Below are 22,000 nucleotides of genomic sequence, written 5' to 3'. Positions count from 1 at the left end.
TCTTCAAGTACAATCCAAAATTCACCAAATCCAGTGCCTTTTTGTAGATCTTTTTCCATCACTTTCGGCTGCTTTCACATTATTGAGTTAATTTTGGTATTATTTTCAATTGAAAATAATTATCAAGTTACTAAAAGCTTTTTAAAATTATTTTTTTAAAAGATTGTATCCATAGTTTTACCACACACTGATTGGACAGACCTAAAAATATTTTAAGGGAAAAAAAAAAAAAAAACAGGGTTGCCTGGGTGGCTCAGTGGATTAAGCATCTGCCTTTGGTTCAGGTCATGATCCCAGCGTCCTGGGGTAGAGCCTTACATCAGGCTCTCTGCTCAACCAGGACTCTGTCCCTCTCCCTCTGCCCTGCTCATGCTCTTTCACTATCTGTCTCCATCTCTCTCTCTCACAAAGAAATAAAATTTAAAAAATAAAAATAAAAACCTTTCATTAAAAGAAAAAAGACCGCACACAATAGCATATACAATATGCTACCTTTTGTACAAAAAATATTTTCTCTTTGGATAAAATGAGTAAGATTTACACACAATTTGCCTGAATCTGAACTTCTCAGCACACATGTGCTTTTGCACACACACAAATGATAACTGAGAAACCAATAAACATGTTTGCTTCATAGAGAAGGGGTGGCAGAGGGGAAAAACATTCACTAAAACCAGCAACAAACAAATCCAATTAAATATCAAATTGGTAACCAGGAGATAGAGTTTATTTCACAGGAGTTATTTGGCTACTGCAAGTTTACAGTACTTCTTGGTAGGAAGCACTGTAAGAACAAAAAGAACTACAAAGAGGGGCTCCTGGGTGGCTCAGCTGGTTACACATCTATCTCAAGGTCCTGGAATCAAGCCCCACACAGGGCTCCTTGCTTAGCAGAGGAGTCTGCTTCTCTTCTCCCTGTGCTCATATTCTCTCTCATGCCCATTCTCTTTCAAATCAATAAAATATTAAAAAAAAAAAAGAGGGGCGCCTGGGTGGCTCAGTGGTTTAAGCCTCTGCCTTCAACTCAGGTCATGATCTCAGGGTCCTGGGATCGAGCCCCACATCGGGCTCTCTCTGCTCAGTGGGGAGCCTGCTTCCCCCTCTCTCTCTGCCTGCCTCTCTGCCTACTTGTGATCTCTGTCTATCAAATAAATAAATAAAAATTAAAAAAAAAAAAGAACTACAAAGAAATTTTAAACTTCTTCTGCAAGTTTGTTTTTACTATTATCAGTATTGATATCCTCAAGCTTTCTTCTTTATATTGTATAAAAATATGAAATTTTACTAATGATTTTAAGATTTATGATTATAGGTATAAAATCAAGAAATCAAGTAAAAACCTTAATTAGAAATATCAATATATGGGTGCCTGGGTGGCTCAGTGGGTTAAGCCGCTGCCTTCGGCTCAGGTCATGATCTCAGGGTCCTGGGATCGAGTCCCACATCGGGCTCTCTGCTCAGCAGGGGCCTGATTCCCTCTCTCTCTCTCTGCCTGCCTCTCCATCTACTTGTGATTTCTCTCTGTCAAATAAATAAATAAAATCTTTAAAAAAAAAAAAGAAATATCAATATGAACTCATGTTTATAAAAATCTATGTTCTCTAGGTCTTTTCACTGAAATGGCCTAAAATCATATCAATCTTAGCAGCAAACAATCCCTAGATGGACCCAGACTGCATCTCTAATATTTAATATATTAAAACGCACTAAACTTGGAACTACAATGGATGCCAGGTCTGTGGCAGGAGGGTACAAGATGAGTCTGGGATATTTTTCTGTGCCAGGAGACAAGGAAGGTACTCAAGAGATAATGATCTCTATCACAGATATAGGAGCTAAAATGAAGGACATCCCAGGACCTAAAGCTCTAACAAACTGAGTATCAAAGAAACAACTTAAATGGTAGTAAATTAAAACACTCTAAATAAAATTAAAACCCTTGAGTCTATATAAAGACTCTCAAAGGAAAAAAGAACAAACTATTTTTCATTTATCACCTTTTGAAGTGGCTGTTAGAACAGTTCTTTCTCTACTCTGAAAGTAGAAAAAGGGGGAGATTAAGTATTTATGCTACTTTCCCTGTAGGTGCTGTATTTCACGACAACCAAATAGCATCATTTCATACAGTAAAGATCTACTTTACAGAAAAACATTGTGTTAATAAACACAAAAGAATAGAACTTTAAAAGTCATATTTTGCAAACCCTAATAAATTTATGGATTTAGGCAAGGATCAACAACTGGTTCTAAACCAACAGGTTAGTGGATGATGAAGAACTGAACTTTGTTTCTTAAGAGAGCCAAAGCAACACCACCCAAAATACCTTCTGATGTAAAGAGACCAATGTAACTGAACAGCGGGCAGAAAAGACTGCCACCACCCAATTTCAGTGGTCAATCTGGGCATCACCAAGGAAGTTAAGCAGACATCCTGTAACTTTCTCTGTGATACAATATGAAGGACACAGCATCACCTATGATATCCAAGGTATCTTCAACCTGAGACTCAACGAAGTATTTAAATATAAATTTTAATTTCCATTAAATATAAGAGATAGAAAAACAAGCTAAATGACATGAGAATAAACTGGACAAATTCAAAAGGTCTGAAACATATGACCCAGTCTCTGCTCAAATGTCTTTTTAAAAGGCAAGGAGGGGAGGAATGGGTATCCCTTATTTTTAAAAGACTTAAGGGTTGGGGTGCCTGGGTGGCTCAGTCGTTAAGCTTCTGCCTTCCGCTCAGGTCATGGTCCCAGAGTCCTAGGATTGAGGCCAACATCAGGCTTCCTGCTCAGCAGGAAGCCTGCTTCTCCCTCTCCCACTCCACCTGCTGTGTTCCCTCTCTCACTGTGCCTTTCTCTGTCAAATAAATGAATAAAAATCTTCCAAAACATTTTTTTAAATAAAAAAAAAGACTTAAGGATTCTAAGAGCCACGTTCATAGGTACAATGCTATTGTTTTAGACGAACAAGCCATAAAGAACATTTTTGAGCCAACCAGAGAAATTTGAAAATGATCTGGGCATTATATGGGATAAAAAAATGACTGAAATGGAAAAGCACACATTACTGACTTAAAAAAAGGTTTCAAAAGAGAATACACAGCATTATGCCATAATCGAATAAGAATGCATATATACCCAGATAGACATATGTAGACAAAAAGATTACAAACTAAGGTACTAAAAGTAATCATCTCTAGGAGGTGGGAATATATATTTTTCTCATTTTTGTTTTTTATTTTCTGTTGTTGATACAATGCCTGCACTATTTCTGCAACAGATTTTTAAAAATTGTTTGCTTTATAATTACCTCCAGGTCTATTTACCAAGTATCATGACAAAATATTATTTTGTCCCACATGACTTAAATTCAGCTCTGTATTTAGTTTTTAAAAAATGATGAATTTCTATCAATATATATATGTATATACACATACATACACACAAATATGTAATGAAAAAAGATTTAAGTAGCATTTACTATGTGGCAATTTTGTCACTTTAAGAATATATAAATTCACCCCCAATCTCAAAGTGTTCTTCTACTATGGAGACTCCAAAACTACTAGGATTATCACACATTACAAATAATAGCTGTCATCTATTATTCTCACCTAAGAAAGTAGTTCCACCTAAAAACATAACTCATTCAAAGAACTATGTTCAATTATCAAAATATTTTGGGTATTATGTCCGTTCATGAGAAAGAAAAAAAGAGAGAGAGAGACTGGAGGCTCAAATCAAGCCTACAGCAGTAGTAATTCCTGAAAGTGAATAATCTTTACTTTGTCTTGGGAGCACCAACATATAGAAAATAACACTCAGAAGACAAATGAGGCAGCAGGAGGGACCCAAAGCAGTGGCAGCTTCCACCAATCCAGAATTCCTACATAAAAAATTATAAATAGATATAAGTAAAAAATTTAAGTTGAATTATTCTGAGCAATGCAACAGCAAAATATTTCTTATTCAAAGTCATAGTAATTACTGCTCCTAATCAACTTTCCAACTGAATGCTTAATTTCAGTAAAGACACTAGTATGATTTTCAGCCTTACAGAAAAGCACAATAATACAATGCCCCTTGAAATCCAGTCATTTTAACCAGGACTAAACTCCAATGTATCCTTGCACTATGAATACTACTAAAGGAGTTAAAGTTGCAAAGGACTTGGTTACCTTATTTAAACAAAACCATTTGTCTCTAATTATACATAAATAGGAATGTTATATAGTCATTAAAGTAAACTCAGTTGGCCCCCTTTCATTCACTTAATTATTCAAACACACAGTGAACATTCCTTGCAAGGGGCAGTGAGAGCAGAGGCTAAGTAAGCAAAGACTACTGCACTGGAAAAGTCCCTACTCTGTCAGGAAAGACAGATAGACACACAGACATGCAGTGGTGCCACATGACTTATATTCTACTGAATATAAGACTGAAATATTTTAAGAGATAGAGAGGGGCTAATTCTAATTAAAGCTTCACAAAATAGGTGATATGTTAAAAAATCCTTAAGAAGTCAGTCAGACATCAGTAGACAGAAGAACAAACAAGCAATCAGAACACTTCAGGCAGGGAACAGAACAGGGATGCGGAAATACATACAACATGAGGAAGCAGCAAGCAGGCCAGTGTGGCTCACACACAGAGCTGTATGGAGAAGGCAGGACAGAAGACTGCATTTAGTTTGAAGGAAGCTGTGAGAGGGAGTTCAATTTAACCAGACATATAAAGAGTCAAAGGCCAGAATCGGCGTGGGGGTCTCTGACAGAGCAACAATCCAATGCTTCCTTTACATAGAATCTAAACATCCAGTCTTCTGAAGGTTTCATTTTTCACAGATCCTCACCTTTCTTATTCACAGTTTGAGATTTTACCCAAGACTTTAACCTCCATCATAAGTTAGAAGGATGCAGAGAACATGTGCCACACTACAGGAAATGCATTCCCATTTAATCCTAGCAACCCTACAAGGTATTATTTCCATTTCATGAATGACAAAATTGAGGGTCAAAAAGACTGGGTAATTTGCATTAAGTTCCACAGCCAGTAAGTACTGAGTTATGATTCAAACCAGTTAGGTACAAACCCAGCTTTTTATACCATGCTACCTCATAAAAGATTAAGAGTTCCTTGTATTTCCAAATCTGTAACAAAAATATAAAAGCTTCAAAGGAAGCAGGTTCAAATGAAAGTGAATTTACTAATCAAATGTTAAAGCTGAAAAACTTTTAAAAGACAATACAGAATCACTGGAATTTCCAAAACTGAGTAATGAATTATAAGACACATATTTCTTATGACAAGAATTATTCCAATGCATGTCCAATTTGACTTTTTTGCTTCCTAATGTTAAAATTTCTGACATACTCTTTTTGGACAATTTAAACCAAATAAAAATAACTGAGAAAACTATATATATATTATAAATACGGAATAGTGTTAACTTGCAAGTACCGGATATACTTTCAAATAACGAGAGTGTTTCATATGAAATTCTCATCTTATTACTTATAAATGCTGCACATAAAGAATTATACTAACTAGATCACTGCAGGAAGCCAAATATTTTTGCCATCTAGTGATCTACTCGCAGGCAATGTGGCAACATGGTCAAGAACATATGCTCCGGGCACCTGGGTGGCTCAGTGGGTTAAGCCGCTGCCTTCGGCTCAGGTCATGATCTCAGAATCCTGGGATAGAGTCCCGCGTGGGCACTCTGCTCAGCAGGGAGCCTGCTTCCTCCTCTCTCTCTCTCTGCCTGCCTCTATGCCTACTTGTGATCTCTGTCAAATAAATAAATAAAATCTTTAAAAAAAAAAAAGAACATATGCTCCAAGAGCCAAGCTGCCTGGATTTGAACTCTAGCTTCACTTACTAAGTCATCTTTTGCAAGTTACTCATCTTCAGTTCCCTGTGTAAAATGGGACTGGTAGGAGATAACATTTTGTTTTCTTCTCTGCTTAATTTTTATTCAAGCTTTTATTTAAATTCCAGTTAGTTAACATACAGTATAATATTAATTTTAGGTATAGAAATTAACCAGGTGTAGAAATTAACTGCATGTAGTTAACTCTATACTAACTAACTGGAATTTAAATAAAAGTTTGAATTAAAAATTAAACAGAAAAGAAAGTGTTACCTTCATTAAAAAAAAAGTACTTATCACATAGGGTTGTGATAAGGATTAAATGCATTAACCTATGGAAAACAACTAGAACATAGTGATAGCTGTCTATCAATTAAACAAATGGGATAGACCTATACCATTAGAGCTTACTGTAACGATTTGGGTATTTTTTTTTTCCAATGATACTCTTTACTGAATAACCTAATCCTTCTAAAGAGCATCAAAGTCTAATAGAAACCTTAACTCTTTGAAATCTTGACTATAGCAATTTGCCTTTTAAGTATTTAACTTCAGAACAAATGTAAAATATTCCCAAATTTCCCAAAGGGAACAAAACAAAAGACTGCTTTCCCCTTGTTATCAGTGGCTACATGAAGTAAGCAGAGAGGTAGAAGGAATTTCTGTCGGCCCTCAGAGGGACAGCTACCATTGCTATGGCAGATCTGCAGACACAGACATACGACGTTCAGTACATGACCTTTCACCCCACCTCTAAGCAAACATGCTCAGTTTGTTTTGTTTTAATTCAGGTATAATTTACATACAATAAAATACAAGATCTTAAGTGATTCATTGATGAGTTTTGATAATCATATATATCATGTTGGAGAGTCTTGATTCAAGTGCTGCAACAATCCCCTCTCAAACATAGAATGCTGACTGCAAGAAAGAAAATAATAAATGGTAATTAAGTTCTAAAGCCTGTCCACAGAAGTCAATTTCACCAATAACAGAACTGACACACTATAAAATGATGCAGCTAGTATATGAGCTAACTCAATTTTTACTGGTTGTTCTTAACATCCAATCCTGACTTTAAGGATATTCTAAGTTACACCAAATTAACAAAATGCCTTTAGAAAAAAACATGTGAGCTGAGATTTCATACTGACCTTGTCTCAAAATTTTACTTGTACCCAAATTAATGTCATTTGCACTACAAATTTAACTAGAATTTTCAAATAGAGAATAACCAAAAATAGCTCCTTAAGCCTTATTTTATGTGTCCCTGAATATACAGTCTTATTTTAAGTACAATTATTAAAAATAGAGCACTTCTGAAGTTTCTTTGTAGTACTACTCAACATAATATATAGATATACTTATCCCCAAACAAGTTATAAACTAAAATACCAGTATACAGTACTAGTATTCAAACCAGTAACACCTTTTTTCTGCCACAATTATTTTAAGAAAAATTACTTCCACAGATCACATATAAGTTATTTAAAAAATACACATATGGAAGCGGTAACATACATGGAATGCAGATGGCAAATAGAAAGTGACATGTAGATTACAGAGGTAGTGATCAAAAAGCAGTAAGAGCAAACCTGAAGTTGCCTAGCTCACAAGAGGAACTGACGTTGAGCTGAATCGGCAGCAGGAATGAAGGAATAAAGTCAGACTAACAAGAGGAGACAAGAAGAATCGAAACCTAGTTAGTAAATACCAAGACTGCACCATTTAATTCTATTTTCCAGGAATTTCTGGAGCTTTTCCCCTGCTTTCTGTCAGGGCTATCAACCAACAGATGCTTAAGGATCAGGTGAGGGGAAAAAAATTCAGCCACTGATTCATAAGCTACATCAGGTCTACATTTTTTTTCCAACAAATTTTAACAAGTTTAAAATTAACAAACAGTTTCCATGTATGTCACAGTTATATTCATATTAGCAACTTCACTAATCAAATTATGCTTTAAACAACTGCCATTCATAGACTTATACGGGAGTCTCATTTAATGCAAGATTTTTTATTTCTGACTAGGTATTCTTTTTCTCTATTAAATGTGTAAAATGTTTGTATCTGGTTTCTAAATTGAAGATTCATATTGGTAGGAAAGCAGAAAAAGGAGATGCTGATTTTTCCAGTTGATAAAGTGCTAATTGCATTATTTGAGAACAATTTGTCCTAACATATAAAGCGTATAAATATTCCTGTACAGAGCAAATTAATGCTGCCTAAAATCTGATTTTATAAAGTGAAAAGGGTGCGTAAGCACCAAAGCCTAAACTACAGAAATATTAAAAATATTTCTCAAAAAAATACAGAAAACTACAAAAATATTTAAAATATTGCTCCAAAAAAATTGGGGATTTTTAAGAATAAAGCATAGTGGTCAGAAACAGCACAGGACACAGGAACATTTGTTTAAATATTCCCAAGGTGCCAGGCCTGCATTAAAATACTTCATGCAGGGACGCCTGGGTGGCTCAGTTGGTTAAGCAGCTGCCTTCGGCTCAGGTCATGATCCCAGCATCCTGGGATCGAGTCCCACATCGGACTCCTTGCTCCGCAGGGAGCCTGCTTCTCCCTCTGACTCTGCCTTCCACTCTGTCTGCCTGTGCTCGCTCTCAATCTCTCTCTCTTACAAATAAATAAATAAAATCTTTAAAAAAAAATACTTCATGCATAATGTCGTTTGTTTGTTTATTTATTTTTATTATGTTATGTTAGTCACCATACAGTAAACCGTTAGTTTTTGATGTAGTGTTGCATGATTCATTGTGCATAGTGTCATTTAATAAATAGAAGACCAAAGTTCCATTCTCAGCTTTGCAACTTAAAAGCCTATGACTGCAGGTAAGTTACTAAGTCTCTGGGCCTCAAATATTTTTGTTTCTTTTTTCTGCAAAATGATGATCCTAACACCTGATGTAATTTCTTTATTGGTTGTTTCAAGGATCAAATGTGGTATCTGGAAATATCTTTAAAACTATAAACTGTAAAGGGCTATTAGAATTGTAATAAGAAGCTGTTATGATTTGAGGTTGCATGGACTAGAAATATCCTGTTATTTAATTTTAGTTTCAATGTCTCATTACAAGGCAACTCAATATGATGTTTTTATAAACAAATTATAAAAGAAAAGAATTCCAATATATTCACTTAAATCCACTTTAACATAAATTTTAGGTTCCTTTTAACACTTCTAAATTAGCTGCCCACAATGGCAAACCAGAAAGGAAAACTGACTGCCAAGTAATTTATGAGCTCTACTGGAGCTTTCTATTCCTCCAAACAATTAGGACCTCACAACTTCCTCTAAAATTGTTACATTATACCAACTTGCCTTGACTGAAGAGTTTATACACATTTTTGCTTTGAAAAGAAGTTTAGATGTCACTATGTGGAGTTCTTTTTGTTGCTGTTGTAGTTTCGTTTGTTTTAAGCAGGCTCCATGCCCAGCACAGGGCTTGAACTCACAAACCGGAGTTTAAGGGTCCCATGCTCTACCAACTGAGCCAGGCTTAGATCTTACTTTCTGAAGGAAAATACCACATTCTTCAAAGGTAACATCAAGAATTGCTAGTAATTCTTCTACTTAGTAGCAATACCATAAATTGGTTCATTTGGCACAAAATCTGCAATCTGTAACAAAGAACTATGAAACTGTTTTACCTTTGATTCTAGAAACCCCACTCTAACAATGTGCACTAAGAAAACAATGTAAACTATGCAAAGATAGTCACAATATGCTGTTTTTAAAGGGAAAAAATTGAAATAATCCTAACAGCACAGTAAGCAATGCCTGATATTTAGCCCAAAAAAATGCTACCTATATAGCTTTAAAAATGACAAATGCCCACTGACAGATAAAAATTAAGCTGTGAATACCTAAGAATGTAATTATGAGCATAAACACATTAACACAGAGGGAATTATAATTTCCAGTGACAAATACCTGACACAGAATCAACTTCTTCTATTCTTTAAATTGAAGATTACAGTTTTAAACAAATACTTTTTAAAGGAACAATCAAGGCCCTCTGAACTTTATTTAAATGTAAGCAAACCAGAACCACAGAAAAATATCTAATCAAGTCACTGATAATGCTAGCAATGCTCTAAAACCCAAAGTACAATTTTTGTGTGTATTAGCTAAGGGATTATTCCTCTCAACAAATTTAATCAATTTTTCTTCAGAGCTGTTATGAAATAATGTATCTACAACTGTTCAAACCTACATCTGTGAATCTCTAAAATTTAAGTTGCCCAACTAACTGGTTTTAACGAGCGTAAGAAACAATTACCTCCTTCCTAGCTCTCTGGATGAATACGATAAGGCAGATTTCCTGTTTCAGAACTCTGCTGCTGTTAAAATACACACACGTAAACCCCGCCCCCTCCCTGCCATGGTTCTGCTCCCACTAACAAACATCCAAGATTGACTACCAATGACAAATCAAATAAAACATGGTTGTAACTTACAGAACAACTTTCAGAAAGATCATCAGTCCAATATGCATTAGATATACTTGTCAGCATTATATACCTGAACTATAAGCCAAATGCTAACCTAATTTTCTACAGCAAAATCATAATAAAGTATATGAAAAATTAAAAAACTTAAAATTATGACATCAATCCAGCATTATTGTAAAGTACATAAGAGTGTATCTTTTACGCTCTAATCTTTATATTCAGTGTTAGGTTTATGGTACTTCTGTAGTTCATTTCATTATAAAAGCCATGCTTTTTATCATTTAATTTACCAGAGATAACTATCTAAAACACTAGGTTTGGGCTGCTCTTTAAGGTCACTAACTTCCACAGAAAGACAGACATTCCAACAGGTAAGACAAAAAAGATGATAAGGGATGTATCAATAGTTTGAGAACAAAAGCCTAATAATATTTAGTGCAAATTTACTCAATACTAGTAAACTACTTTAAAAAAAACACACAACAGATTCCAACTTTTCCAACTCTATTGATCTTTTAGATGCAGCCGTGCACAAATTTCCTAATGTTCGAAACTACTACACATACATAATACGAAGGAAAAAAGCTCAATACAAAACGTATCGACAGCAAATGGGTTTTCATTTTCCTACTAATTAAGCTAAAACTGTAAAATTTCTAAATTTACTTCTATCAAAATTACCTTTCAATGAAACCACTGCTAATTTGAACCATTTTAATGGAAGAAAGCTCCAAACAAGTGTGTGCTAGGCTGCTTCATTTTATATTTGGCTTTAATATAACAGACCCAAATCTCTTTATTTTATATCTAAGCCAGGACATCATCTAGAAATGACTTGCTTTTTTTTTTTTTTTTCCAAGTGGCAAAAATAGTTTTGCCTAACTGCTGTATTTTAATCCTGGAAGGGTTTATACTAATATAAACTAGAAATACAGGTCTACTTTAAAATATTAAGGCACAGAATAAAAAATATTAAGGCACAGATATTGGCATTTATTACTACATTAATAAGAATCATATTACTGATTTTATGAAAACTGCCTTGGTTCTAATACTGAAAAACATGATTTATATTCTCACTGAGGATATTTTTATCATTATATCAACTTTATAATCACTTGAATAAGTGGATCATCAAAAAAACCTTTGAAATTACATATACTAAAATACTAGCCAAAATTCATATTTTCAAGTTTAGTAATATGCAGATTTAAATATACTAAAAAATATGAGAGCAAGTCTACATTGCTTGGTTTGAAAAGGCAGTACTTTTAGTTTTAGTCAGCTACCCATAAATGCTTGTTCCTAAAGCAAGTATCATTTTAGTATAAATCCAATTATCACAATTGGGGGGAAAAAGCACAATTACTAATCAATTAGTTGTGGAATCTTCATATGCAAAGGAGAATATACAAAAAAACTTCGAAAATTATTAAGCTGAAACATGAAAGATAAAAAGGGAGACAACTCTGTCAACCAAAAAACTGTTTAAAAACATAAAAAGGTCAACATACAGAAAAACAAAAATACCAACAGTTAGATGGGAGGGACAGAAATGAAAACAAGGGAAAGGAGCTCATAACACCTCACACCCTTTAAATACTATTAGGCAAACAAAACAGGTAAAGACTGAAAATTTGGATTAAAATCTCACCTACATACATGCTCCCTCACTTAATATAAGAGACAGAATTTACACACATATTATCTGTTTATCCAAAAGGGCACCATTCTTTTCATGACCTACCACTCAGACCCAAACAAATTCTATAAAGTGATGCTTGTCAAACAATCTACTTTCATCAGACATGTTTTAAATTGGCAAGATGATTCTTACACAAAAAATAGAGGCCCTAAACACAAAGTTAGATCCTATCTACACTGAAATAGTATGCCTGATCATATTAATCATTTGGCATAACAAACTTCTCAGTAAAAATATCAATAAATAAAGTAGATTAAAACTAATCAGACCCTATTAAGCCCAATATGCAATTTTAAAGACATCTATCCAACCTGGCAACACCAGTTCTTGAGGTGGGGGAGGGAGGGTGTGAAAAGGAATTGTGTTACAGAAACAACTTATATATTGTAGCTTGAAAAAGCAAAATTTTAAATGGGAAAAATCACTTCACAGCAGAAAGACAAGAAATGAGTTGTGCAAGAAAGCAGAGGACCTGAAAAATATTTAAAGCAAATATTTAAGGAATACATATTAAATCAGTTCCCTGATGAAGTTCCATAGTAATGAATTTCTATATAGCAACTTTTAGGAAAATTACAGCTTAAAACTATCAAAATCTCATATAACTTAATATCTCAAGATAAAACATGGTGTTCCCACTTACATATCCAAATAATCTTCTAAAACTAAAATGACTAAAAGCCAGACTTCCATTACATAAGCTTTAGTTCTCAACCAATATCTTCACATTTTATAAGAAAAATATAAACACTGGCATAACCTCTAAGCTTTATTTGTGCAAAAACTTAAAATTTGGTATTAGTCTTTAAAGACTATAATTAATAGATGATTCCAAAAAACAGAAATGTCAAAACCACTCATATCACTAGATTATCTTAACTTTTTCCTGTATTTGAGTAACAGATGGCAAACCTTAGTTCTTGGACACTACACAGTAATCACAATCTGTGTGAGCTTTTCAGTATTAAAAAGAATCCAAATAGCCTTAATAACCAGCACGTGAGTGTATTTTACAGTATTATCTATAATCCTGATCATAGTGAACAGAAACTAGATATGCGAAAATGCATCAGACTTTTTGGTGTGCTGATTCTTATTTTCCATAAATTTCCTACAACTAGCCCACGAAAACTAGCCAGATGTCAGACTGCTTCTTCAGTTTTCAAAAAACATAGATGCACACATTTACAAAGTATTTTTACCATTACTTCATTTTCATTAGTACCTAAAAGGTATATAGCATACCTAGATCAAAATTTCCTTATGCTTATTGAAAGAATTTTATCTCATTTAAAAAATGTTACTCTAACAAGTAATTTTGTTTAAAAAAGAGAAGAGTTTGTTTCTTTCTCAATACTTTTGTTCTAAGTACATGAATTAATACATTTGCTCAAGACATCATTTTACCTAATAAGGTTAAAATTATCTCCCTGTTTTAATACTCTTAAAAATAAACTTAAATAAACTTAAATACTCTTAAAAATAAACTCTGTAATAAATAAATAAATAAATAAATAAATAAATAAATAAATAAATAAAATGGAACACTAATCGGCAACTAAAAGGAACGAACCATTGATACAATAACTTAGATGAATATTCAAGGTGTTATGTCGAGGGAAAGAAACTAATCCCAAAGTGACATACATAGAAATCTATGTAACATTTGAACTGACAGTGGCAGAGCACACAGGAGTGAAGAGGCTGTGGTTATAAAAGGGCCAACAGTAGAGGTCCTTATAGAACTATAGAGTATTTTGACTATGGGGCAGATACGCAAAACCTACACAAGTGACAAAGTTGTACTGTACTAAATGCATGCAAACAAATGAAGAGAAGAAAAACTGGAGAGATCTTTCTTAGGCCCCCAAATTTTATCAATGTCAATATCCTGGATATGATATATATATTTTTTCTGGATATGATATTTATACAACAGTTTTGCAAAATGTTACCATTAGTGAAAACTGGGTGAATTGTTCCCAGGACTTGCATATATCGTTTCTTAAAAGTGCACTGGAATCTGTAGTCACCTCATAAAAAGAAGTATTTCAATTTAAAAAATTAGCAAGATGGTAGTTCAACTAAGAACTTGCTCCAAATAAGAGCATTAAAATAGAAGCTAGAGATGATCATCCCAGGACCATGGTATCATGATCTGAGCCAAAGGCAGACACTTAATGACTGAGCCACCTGGGCGGGCCCTGAACAGATTTTTGCCAGTATGTATTCATCCTTGGGGTTCTTCCAATTTGCTTTCTTTACTGTAATTATATTTTCTGTTCTCCTTTCTCAGTTTGACACCTTGCCATGTGTTTGCTATTCCCTTATTAATATCCTTCTTAAATACCTGTATCACAGAGATAATTAATTCAATTACTACACCCTTTGGAAACTCATGATTTAATATTTGGTCACATAATTTACCTACTTTATGACTACTTTGATCAGATGACAATTCTATCACCAACTAGCTTTCTTCCCAATACTTTTCACCCCTTTTTTCTTATAATCGTTTTGCATGCATTTGTGCTGGTTCCTTTTCCATTACTTGGGCTAAAAGGATGAGAGCTTTACAAGGAAGACCACACGGCAAAAGGTTTACTTGAGAGACCGAACAGAGTCATCCCTTAGGCTAGAGGGGTAATTCATTATGAACAAGTTTTCAGCACATGTTGGTCTCAGTTTACAGATCAACCAGGATGTGCCTTCCTTCGTCGTTGGAGTAGCCTCCACAACAGCTTGCTCTCTTGCTCATCACAGAGCCAGCTCACTGGGTCTGGCATTGCTGCAGTTCCAAATTGAGGAAAACCAAGTGTTGGGCTCATTTCACAGAAATAAGCCCAGAGGCCGAACTGGGCCCATGGAGGCTCCGACTTCCCCAGCATCTGCCTAGGTCAACTGTCTGATGCAATCCAGGAAAGAAAGGTAGTTAAAGCTCTACAGAACAGTTTCATCTGAGAGAGAGGAACAAGACAAAAGATAACATCCTTTCCCCTTCCACGTTTCTGACCAGTTGCTCTGGCACACAGTGGTTCACACTGAGACTCGGAACATATCCTGCTAGTCTGAGCAATCAGATGTGCTATTTACAAATCTACAGTCAATGAGGTAATCACCCCCCTGAGCATTCCCCTCCTCCTAACCAGCCTTACCGTCCCCCATGCTTCCCTCACTTTTGTAGAAGGTCTGCAAATCCCGATCAACCGTTGTCAAGTAAGTTTTTGCATCAAATTCTATGTCAGAGGAGTACACGCTAAGATGGCATGTAAGATTATTTCTGCACATTTAGTGTCTATGAGGTGGTTTTCCCTCATGTACAGTCTCTCTTGCACCATCATGGAAACAGGGCTACTGAAAAGTGTGGTTTGTGCTTCTACACTTCAGTATGTCTCCTTTGCAGAATGAAACTGTCTCCAAGGGAGCTCAGCTATCTAGTTTATGGCACCGTTGTTCATGGAAGTCTTAGGTGTGGATGTGCTCTGTTCATGAGAAGCGCACTGCCAGACCCCGTGCGCATCAGAAATGCTTTAGTTTTCTACCCACCTGCTAACACACACACGTTCCTTGATCCACCATCAGCTTTGCTGCAGGTACACTTGCACTGATTTGGGATTTCAGATATCCACTAGTGTCATAGAATGAAGCTTGTCTTGCTCACTTCCCTTAGTGCTTCTGGATGATTTGGAGACAAAGGCAGAAAACGCTGACTTTATACGTTTTTCTTCAAGAAGTTCATTTTGTCTATGAAAACCATCTACACTCAGCTACAGGACACCACATTCTCTGTTTCCACCTTCTCTCCAGACTGTTCCTTCTCTCTTCTTCGCTGAGTCCTCTCATTTTCATGACTTCTAAACATCAGTGTCCCAGGGAACAGCTTTCAGACCTCTCAAATTTGTTCATTCTTACTTCTGAGAGGAGGTTACCTGATCCCTTAGCTTCAAATACTAATTTTAAAAACTTTAAATACTACCATAAGTTGACAATTTCCAAGTAAGTATCTCCAACCTGGGGTCTTCCCTATATCACCTCTATTCATACAACCAAATGCTTATTCCCATGTAAACCTGTGCATTTTATAATCATTGCATTCAAGTTGATATCATCCAAATGCCTTCCTGAATGCCTTCCTTTTCTCAAGTATTACATTTCATTATTTCAATTTATAACTTCCTTGCTATTTTGTTGACATACTATGTATATAGTATGTGTATGTGTGTACCTATTATGTATATTATGACATATTATGTGTATAGTATGTGTATGTGTGGTTATGTCTTTTCTTTCCCTATCAGAATGTAAGCTCCATGAGGTCAGGAACAAATTCAGTTTGATCATGTGTTTCAGCACCTAAAACTGGAGTGAGGCACAGCAGGTACCCAGTATTTGTTAAATGTGGAAACGAACATATAAGCAAGTACCTGAGAATAAAAAGAATTCATACCATGTCACCTAGTGTCCATCTGTTTAATACATACTGACTCACCTGGGTAGCTCTGACTTGGGGTCTCTTCCTCTAGCATCCATGGCTGCTCTCCTTGCTCCAACTTCAGGATCACTTCTGGTTTAGGGATGCAACACGCTGTAATTGGGAAATGACATGGGAATTCGGCGAGGCTCATGGGCTTCAGGGCCCTTGAAGAAGACAGAAGACGAAGCTTCAGGGGCCAATTACAACACTTCATTCTTTACAGTGATTCAACAATCCTTCTGCTTAATACTTGGAATCTCAAACTTAAATATCATTAAACTCAACAAAGCTTCTACAGGTGTCAAACCAAGAATGAAGGTGCATACTAGGAGTCTACACGGGAAACAATCCTTACCCACTGAGACAAGGTGGCTATAGTTCTCTAGCATCACCTCCCTGTACAGGGTCCTCTGAGCAGGGTCCAGATGCTGCCACTCCTCCTGGGTAAAGCCCACAGTCACATCCGCAAATGATAAGGATCCCTGAAACAGCACATTTGTATTCAAATTTAGAGTAATCACAATGGGAAGACATGGAAAAGCTGTCAAAGAACTGTTACGGAGTTCACTATTCACAATCAGAAGATGTGTTCTGGCGTGCCTACCTTTGTACTTGGTTGGAGGAGAAAGCATGGATGACATTCCTCGAAAGTGTGATAAATTACCGGCATCCCATCATGTGCCTACATGCCATAAAGAACACTCCTATCTTGAGAATCTGAAAACCAATAAAACCATATCACTGTTCTCAAGGAGCATATAATCTGACAGACACAAGCATGATGCATCCAACTACTATGTAGCATGAAATCCTACTATAGTAAAACAGGTGCAAAGTAGAGTGAGATTACAGAGGGGAGAAAAGTTCTATTCCTGCTATTAGGGCAGGTTTCACTGATAACACAGTATCATTCATGAGCCTGGGCCAAGAGCATAACCACGCACACTTCTAAAATATGGAGTTAAGGGGCACCAGTTGGTTAAGTGTTTGCCTTTGGCTCCGGTCATGATTTCAGGGTCCTGGGATCGAGCCCCATGTCAGGCTCCCTGCTCAGTGGGGAGTCTGCTTTGCGCTCTCCCCCTGCGTGTATGTGTTCTCTCTCTCTGTCAAAGGAATAAAAATCTTTTTAAAATGTAGTTAAAGGAGTCAGTGAACACACAGGAAAGGACTGCTGGGACTATGTTCACATAAAGAGCTACAGTCGTCTTCAGGGAAAATGCTATTTAATAATTTTGAACATAACTCCTGTAGGACGGGGTGTCCAAAATGTTTGGTTACTGTTCCATGTAGAAAACCTTTTTCTTTCTTTCTTTCTTTCTTTTTTTTTTTTTTTAGGAAACCCTTTTTTATAAACAGTAAACTTACAATGTCAATTTATATATTAAATTCCATTATTGTTATTTTTCCTAAGTCACTTTTCTTTTTTCAGATGAATATATTTGGCATGTAACATTGTATAACTCTGATAGGCTTATATACTGTAACGATTGCCAATGTAGCTATATTTATTGTATTACATAATTACAGCACATTAGTGTGTATATCCATTTCACTGTATACTAGATTTCTTCATTCTTCTCTTTATGGATTACAATAAATCTAGGGAGATACCCAAGTATTTTCTTCCCATAACTGAACTGACTGTCTTATACAGTTCATAGCTTTTATACCACCCATTTTATAAAATGACCACTGTGGAAAATACAGCAAGAAGAAAGAGAGACATATCATTCCCAGGTTATCAAAACAAACAGCTAATCAATGTTCATGACATACACTAAAAATTGGTTACTAGGAAAAACAAGACTATTTTCCAGAAATGTATAAGGTATTATTGAGAAAACAAAAAACAAAGAATACCTAAGTAAATGAATACACTATATTCATGGCTTGGACAACTTAATATTACAAAAATATCTCATTTCTCCACAAATTGGCCTATAGATTCAAGACAATCAGAATTAAAATCTTAGCAGATATTTTTGTGGAAACTGATAACTTTACTCTCAGACTTACATAGAAACTTGAATGGCCAAGAATAACCAAAACTACCTTGGAAAACAGAATGGATAAACTCACACTAATTATATAGGCAGAATCTAAGATGACGACCTCCAATGGATCCAACAACGTGACATGAACTCCTCTTAAATGGAAGAGACTTAAGTCCCTGTGATTGTGATACATTCTACAACAAAACAGATTTTGCAAGTATAAATGAGATCCTTTAATCAGTTGACTTTGGTCTAAAAGGAAGATTTACTTGGGTGGGCCTGACCTAATCATGTGAGTCTTTTATTAATTTATCTTAAATATTTTATTTATTTATTTGAGAGAGAGAGAGAGAAAGAGAGCGCATGAGCACACGAGCAGGGTGAGGGGCAAGGAGCCCAACATGGGACTTGATCTCAGGACCCCAGGATTATGACCTGAGCCAAAGGCAGACACTTAACCAACTGAGCCACCCAGGCGTCCCACATGTGAGTCTTTTAAGGAACGTAAGATATCAGAGACCCTTCTTCTGACCTCAAAGAAGAAACAAGCTACTGTGACTCCTACGGCTGTCCAGAAATAAATTCTGCCACATATGTACAGATGGGAACCCAACCAAGCCTTAGATAAGAAGTCCCAAGCAACACCTTGATTGCAGCATTAATGCCTAAGAAACTTAGTTAACCTACTCCTAACTCATTATCGTCTATACATATGAGCCATATGAGCAGGGAGCCTGATGCTAGGATTGATCCCAGACTCCAAGAGCAGGACCTGAGCCGATGGCCAATACTTAACCCACTGAGCCACCCAAGAACTCCTGGAGAGACTTTGTGAAACAATCTCGTATAAATAGTTTTCCAGAGTAGCAGATAGGATAATGAACATTTCAGTCTCCTAGGTGCCCTCAGGAGTATCCTTTTTTTAATGTCCAAAAATGCAGGTAGTTAACGTACAGCGCAGTATTGCATTCTGCAGCACAACTCAGGGACTCATCACTTCTCTCCACCACTCAGAGCTGACCATAACAAGTGCCTTAATTGCCCATCATCCATCGACCCCTCCCTGACCCCCTTCCCTCCATGACACCCTCAGAGTTCTGTCATGAGCCATCGCCACGGTGACCTGATGACACGCATCCAACGTTCCATTTCAACTGTCACTCTGTGAGCCGAGCCCCTGGCGGTTGGGTGAACAGGACTAACAGTCCCCACGATGGGGAACCTTAACTGCTGTTGTATAGGTAGGTGCCTATCGATTTTCTCAATTCTCTTCTCTGGAGCTGGCTGTCTCCCTTTCACAGAGATCGGCTTCTTCTCTTTGGCTTTTCCTCTCCACCCTCTGATTCCCCCTCCCGGTTGGATGCCTGTGTTTGTTCGTTTGTCTGGGTGATTTCATTGGGATTTCGTGGGGAAGCTGCCTTCCTTAAAGCGCTTCGATGTTCAGAAAACCGTACTCTTTTTGAATGCCCATTTCGGACACAGTCCTACAGGGACAACACACAGGTCACACGCCACACTGCTGTCCCTGCATCAGGAGAATCTTGGTGCGACCCAGGCACCACATTTGAGGGGAACGAATTGCCGGTCTCCTCTTCCCGATGGACATGACAAAATTGGAGAGGAAAGGTCAGAGGTCGAAATGCAGCTGTTCTTAGAAGGAGAGACACTGGAGGATAGCGGGGTGGTCTCATGGGTTGATGTGCAGGGTTTCCCGGGCCGTCTGCTTGATGCCTGGGAGTGCACGGGAAAGGGCTGTGCCACCGGGTGGGTGAACAGAACACACGGCAGCTGCACAGTGGACTGTCTACTGCTCTCAAAGGTACTGCTGGGCTGGGTTCTCCAGGCCCGGCCTAGGGAGGGAGACAGAAGACTGTCTGCTAAACCTACAGTCTCCAGAGGGGATCAAGAGACCTGAGAGTAGACAGGGGATGCTGGCAAAGAATGAGAGAGCAGGGAGGGACTCACGCCAGCCAGGGTAGCCTCACTTCCATCCAGCCTCCTCAGAGCAGTCCGCACGGCAAGAGCAGGCCACTCAGCATCATCCGTCTCCTTCCTGAAACCAACCACTCCCAGCCCACATGGCCACCTACATGTCCGTTTGTACCCATCGACTGCTCCTCGGGACTGGCGAGCTCAAGGCAAGCGAGTTCTCAGCCAGGTCCTATGCGACTGTTGGGAGTTTGAATCAGCTTGGGAGCCAAGCAGAACCCCAGGAGCCTGGGCTTCAACTGGCCTTCAGGACGGCCTTGGGCGACTGGGCTGACCTTGCAGAGAGGTGAGGGAACGTGGCTCAAGCTACCCGTTCCTGGTCCTTCACTAGGGCCCCACTGGGCAGAAACCACCACTTAGTTGATGTCAGGGCCCCAAACACAGAGGTGAGTGAGGACTGAAGCTGGTCTCGTGGCCCTTGCTCTCCCCTACAGACACAGTGGCACAGAGGGATTTGAGACTGTGAGGGCAGCTCTTGGTTCAGGGCTTCAGAACCTTTTAGCAGGGGCCGTGGGTTGGTGTCAGGGGTTCGGGGATCTCCGGCCACAGGGAAACGACGACTTTCCTGTCCCAGATCCATCCTTCATCAGGGTGGCAACTCTGGACGGACCCTTCGGCACCCTATATTTCAGGGCCCTCCACTGTCCTCCACTGTGGCTTCACCCACAGCCAGCTGTCTAGCTGAGTCCCTAGGTGGTCCCTTCCTCAACACCTGCCGAGCGGCTGGGAAGCATCCAGTCCTCCCCTAGGTCCCAGGCACTCCTTGGACTCAATCACTTGGGACACCGTGGTGGCACACTAACGTCTACGCCGGAGGGCAGGGAAACAGGGCACAGAGGGTTCTGGGGAACACTCTCGGGTAGGAGTGGCTGCTCAGTGGATGTGACCGAGGCTATCACGCGTGCTCACGGCGCTCTGTTGCGTGCTTTTCTGTCCTGTCTCTGCTCCATACAAGCCGTTGCCCACGGAACCTGTGGGTGTGGGAGGGGGCGGAATTCAGAGCACAGCACATGGTGACCCCTTCCTAAGTCCCACCTGGAGGGAGGAATGCCTGCTGGGCAGCTGGCGAGTAGGGGCAGGAGACGGATGGACTAGAAGGAAAGGACTTCCAATCCCCCTGTGGGCTCCTGACGACAAGGTGCCGACACTGTTCTCTATTTCTGTGTGTCTCCCAGAAATCTGTGGGGAGTGTCTCCTGGAGGATGTGGAGACGCCCCCACCCACGCCGCCCCCTCCACAATGCCACAGCAAGAAGAGAGTCCGGTTCTCCCTCCACAATGAGGTCTTCACCATTGAGGACCCCGAGGAAGGTACCTTGGGGATTGACTCATTACGTTGATTAGAGACGCATTCTGTCATTCAGTAGCACAGACATAACCGAAGCTTTTAAAACTGCTGAGACACATTGTCCTCTGATTTCACTTGTAGCCATTTCCCTCTATGCCGTCCGTCCATCCCCTTTTAAGTCCACAAGTCACGATGAGATCCTCA

At 38.1% G+C, this 22,000-nt stretch overlaps 1 pseudogene across 1 annotated transcript in view; it reads right to left on the bottom strand.

Moving 5' to 3' along the window:
• LOC309859805 (phosphatidylinositol 3,4,5-trisphosphate 3-phosphatase and dual-specificity protein phosphatase PTEN-like) overlaps positions 1 to 22,000 on the bottom strand; it is a 199,697-nt pseudogene that overhangs the window by 70,351 nt on the left and 107,346 nt on the right. The window contains exons 4-6 of the transcript XR_014316664.1: positions 17,131 to 17,243; positions 16,882 to 17,008; positions 16,542 to 16,637 (exon numbers count right to left, since the gene is read on the bottom strand). The product of XR_014316664.1 is annotated as a phosphatidylinositol 3,4,5-trisphosphate 3-phosphatase and dual-specificity protein phosphatase PTEN-like (transcript). The remainder of the gene's footprint in view (positions 1 to 16,541; positions 16,638 to 16,881; positions 17,009 to 17,130; positions 17,244 to 22,000) is intronic.

Source organism: Mustela nivalis (assembly GCF_964662115.1).
Source record: "Mustela nivalis genome assembly, chromosome: 2".
In the NCBI taxonomy this organism is placed as follows: domain Eukaryota; kingdom Metazoa; phylum Chordata; class Mammalia; order Carnivora; family Mustelidae; genus Mustela; species Mustela nivalis.
This window is presented reverse-complemented; position numbering and strand designations above follow the sequence as displayed.